The sequence below is a fragment of the Delphinus delphis genome, chromosome 2 (genome assembly GCF_949987515.2).
Source record: "Delphinus delphis chromosome 2, mDelDel1.2, whole genome shotgun sequence".
Lineage (NCBI taxonomy): Eukaryota > Metazoa > Chordata > Mammalia > Artiodactyla > Delphinidae > Delphinus > Delphinus delphis.
In genome coordinates this window covers 33,219,607-33,223,847 of record NC_082684.1, presented here as the reverse complement: position 1 = coordinate 33,223,847, position 4,241 = coordinate 33,219,607, and the positions used below count along the sequence as shown (strand labels likewise).

Here is a 4,241-nt window from a genome sequence, read left to right as displayed (position 1 = left end):
TTGCCCTTTTGTCACACCTAGGGGACTTGGGTGCTGCAAAGCTTCGTGATGTTTGTTTTTAACAAGTTACTTTTAAGAATAGGTAATATGTGCACATAGTACAAAATTTCTTTTTAAATGTATAATGAAAAAGGAATCTCCTCCCCGGTCCTTTCCCTCCCTGACAATAACCACTGTTACTATTACTTCTTCATTGTGCATCCTTCAGAGAGAGACAGAGACAGAATGTGAATGTGGGGGGGGGGGGGTTGGGTTTTTTTTTTTAAGTCTCAGGTTTCTTCTTTGATTGCTAAATAAGAATTTCTCTGCCCTTCTCCCCGTACTCTAGGCTCTAGTCTAGGGCATTTGTGCAGCCTCAGTAGGATTAATCCTATTTGTCTTGTACTGTAAAGTTCAGACTCTGGATCTGTCGTCTGGCTCCAAAGTCCATGGTTCTCACAGGATTGGCCGTGAGTTGATAATTGTCTAGGCTGGGTTTTTTGTTTTTTTTTTTCACAGTCCAGGCCTTTTATTTTCTTTACACCCATCATGCCATGAATTCATAGGGAATGGGCTCCAGCAGTTCAGGCTCCTTTCCATTGGTTCTCATGAAGTGTGCTTCTCTGGGTGGAGCAGGCTGGTGCTTCAGTTGAAACCAAGTACCTTTCTCTTTGGCTTCCTTCTTTTTCTGATCATTTTCCTTCACCCGTTTCAGGAAGCTATCTCGGCTCTTAGAGTGCTTAATATGCTCGATATGCACATTAATTCTCTTGGCAAGAATCTTGCCCTTAACCTGTTTGTTTACAATGATGCCAGCAGCATGCTGGGTAACATTTTAGACTCTCCCAGTTTTGCCATGGTAACATTTGTGGGGCATTCCTTTTCGAACAGTGCCCATTCCCTTGATATCTACAATATCACCTTTCTTGTAGATTCGCATGCATGTAGCCAAAGGAACAACTTCATGTTTTCTAAAGGGCCTAGAGAACATGTAGCGGGTGCCCCTCCTCTTTCCCTTTGTGTTGATCATTTTGGCGAATTACTGGAAGATGGCTGTTCCGACCGAAAAGAAGTAGGCTGGGTTTTTTACATTAGGCTTTCTACTTCTTTTAATATATATTTGAAATTTTCTGTAATAAGTTTTTTTTAATTCTTATTTCTTTAGCAGTAGCTCCTGCAACACACCTATCTGCTTAAATTTTGCGTTTGTTTTAAAGTAAGGTTTAAATTGCAACCTGAAAGCAAACCATAGATGGATCTCTAGATAGTCCCATCCTCCACCCCCTACATCCATCCAAATCAGTCATTCAAAATTCCAAAGTTACAAACATGAACCAGGATGATTATTCACTTTCAAAAGCCATCCTTCTTTTTTTTTTTGGCGGTACATGGGCCTCTCACTGTTGTGGCCTCTCCCGTTGCGGAGCACAGGCTCCAGACGCACAGGCTCCGCGGCCATGGCTCACCGGCCCAGCCATTCCGTGGCATGTGGGATCTTCCCGGACCAGGGCACGAACCCGTGTCCCCTGCATTGGGACAGGCGGACTCTCAACCACTGCACCACCAGGGAAGCCCCATCCTTCTTTTTAAACATAAGGTTGACCTCAAATTTATTTTGAAAAGCCAGCTTCTCTGGCAGGCAAAATTTCATTTGATTTGTACACTAAGTTTCTCAAGAATGTAAATCTCATGCAAAACAGAGGGCTTATATTCAGCCTTGAAAAGTATTTTATACAATATATGGGCTGAAGAGCCAGGGAAGGAAGAACCTCTCAGACCCACCCTCAGCTGGGGAGAAAACATAGCTTGCATGGTTTGGCCGCATTTCCTAGCAGCCACCTTATTTTGTACTCCTCTGTGACAGGTGGATGAGGGGTCAGGTCTTCTCCAGATCAGAGATTCCCAAAAGATACACAGCCCGGGGAAAGGTTTTCCAATTCAAATCCCATATGGTTTCCCTAGGGCCATTTTATCCCTGATGTCCTTTCATGCTCTCTACTTTGTCTTGCTGTAATCTGATCACCCAGGGCCTCTCCAGTTATCATTAAATATATTCCCACTGGTCAGGGAGCTCCCTTTGAGCACCCCTTTAGAGCAGCTGTCACATTTGAGCAGCATCTGTTTTCTGACAAGCTTGAAGACTGAATGAAGGAAGTCACTGAGTCTTTCCCAGTGGAAGTGCATGACACAAGTAACCTTTGGGACTGCGATCAGGGTGCTGTGAGTTGAGTGGCCTGGCAGCTCGTGTGTGCAGGGAGAGGTGGGTGATTCCTAGATGGGGCAGTGGATCTTCATGGTCTCAGCCCTGTGGTCTATGCAGGGTCCTAACACTAGAATGGTTCCCTAAGCCTTTGGCTCCAGCTCTTTCTGGGCAGGGAAACAGAACGAGGCAAGACGCCTGGTGTGTTTTAAATAGATTTTGCTTGCTGCAGCCAATAAGCCCAATAGCTTGGGAGGTGAGTGACCCTTCCTGAGAGATTTCTGTTGCACCATTTCTCCGGCCTCCAGCCCCACAAGTGCCGACCACCCCCTTCCTTCCTGCTCCTTCCCTCTGACCTAACTCCCTTGCTTTCTGGATGCTTTCTGTTCAGCCCTTTCTGGTTTTAGTATTTATTACACTTTTATTGGCTTTCGCTCTCTGCTTTTTCTTTCCCTGAAGCTGTTTTTCCTCATGCGCTGTATCTTTTCATCTCTTGGAGTCTTGTTTCTGTCCACTCTCTCAAGAGCACATCTCCATCTTCTGCTCCTTGTCTGACGCTGTCATGGCTTCTCAATTGTCCCCTTGCCCCAACCTGGGCTTTATTGACCCTGGCAAGAAAGAATGGCGGGTGGAGGAATCCACCTTGAGCAATCCCAGTTGTGGGACAGGTAGTGGCTCCAGTCTGGGAAGTGGACCTTAAAGGTGGCAGCTGTTTCTGGACACAGTGGCAGTGCAGTAGGCAAGCCAAAGGAGGAGGAATCAGAGATGACAGGAGGGGTGGAGTGGCCCAGGACCCATCGCAGGTGACAGTCAGAAAAGGAGATGGAAGAGGAAGGCCAGGTGGAAGCTGGATGTCATGAGGGAAAGCTGAGGAGGAACTGGCACCGGGGGAGAAAACCAGGGATGTGGGACCCTGCCAGAGATGCTGCAGCCCAGCTCTGCTGAGCAGAGGCAGGCAGAGTGGGGTTGGGGCCAGGAGAAGAGAGCACCTTAGAGACCTTTTCTCCCCACTCTTCTCTGGCCCTTTTGTTCTTTCTCTTTCATGTTTCTGTCTTCATGTTATATTAGCAGCAGAAAACAATACAAAACAAAAGGCAGTCTGGGGACTTCCCTGGTGGCGCAGTGGATAAGACTTTGCACTTCCATTGTGGAGGGCCTGAGTTCGATCCCTGGCCAGGGAACTAGATCCCACATGCATGCTGCAACTAAGAGTTCGCATGCCCCCACTAAGGAGCTGGCAAGCCTCAACTAAGTAGCCCACGAGCTGCAACTAAGGAGCCCACCTGCCACAACTAAGGAGCCCATGTGCCGCAACTAAGGAGGCTGCCAGCTGCAACTAAGACCCGTTGCAACTAAGTAACTAAATAAATATTAAAAAGAGGGGAAAAAAAGGCAGTTTGTCTTTGAAAGGGAATGGCGAGATCTGGAGGTTTTAAGGCTGGATACACTTCCGCCTATGCTGAACTCTTAGGTCCTTTGCCTGTCTGGCTGCTGGGGCCATGAAGGCCAGCCCCTTAATGGAGCCCCTTGAATAGAGGCCCTGTACCAGCTTGACAGTCCAGCTGGAGTGCCACCAACAGTAGGAGCGGTAGCACTCCCCAGCAAGGGCAGCCAGCAGTAGAGTGCACCCACAGACCCCCTCCAGGCACACAGGGCAGCCAGGGGAGCAGGGATGTTGGCTAACCCAGCCAGAGGGCTTGGGCTGAGGGGTGGCTTCCAGCGAATGATGCCAGCCCCATCATGGACTCCTCCCCTCCTAGGAACTAAGCTGCAGAGGGGCCTGTGCTCGAAGAAAGAGAAAGGAAAACTCTTGCTTAAAAAAGTTTTTAATTGAAGAGGTAATAAATGCACGTGGCAAAAAATTCAAAAGGTACAAAAGAATATATGCAGTGAAATCTCCCACGCCCGTTCACCGCGGGTTCCCCTCCTCAGAGGTGTCCCTGGATGTAACAATTTCTTGAACGTTCTTCCAATTTCTCCTTTTTAGTTTGCTGTATTCCGGAAATTTTCAGATTCTTCATGCAGTGGAACATTTTAAATTGTCTGGGTGTATATGTATGTA

General features: G+C 47.5%; 1 pseudogene; it reads right to left on the bottom strand.

Annotated features, from left to right (window-relative positions):
• Positions 1–526: 526 nt before the first annotated feature.
• Positions 527–1,012, bottom strand: LOC132419505 (large ribosomal subunit protein eL21-like; annotated as a pseudogene).
• Positions 1,013–4,241: the final 3,229 nt, after the last annotated feature.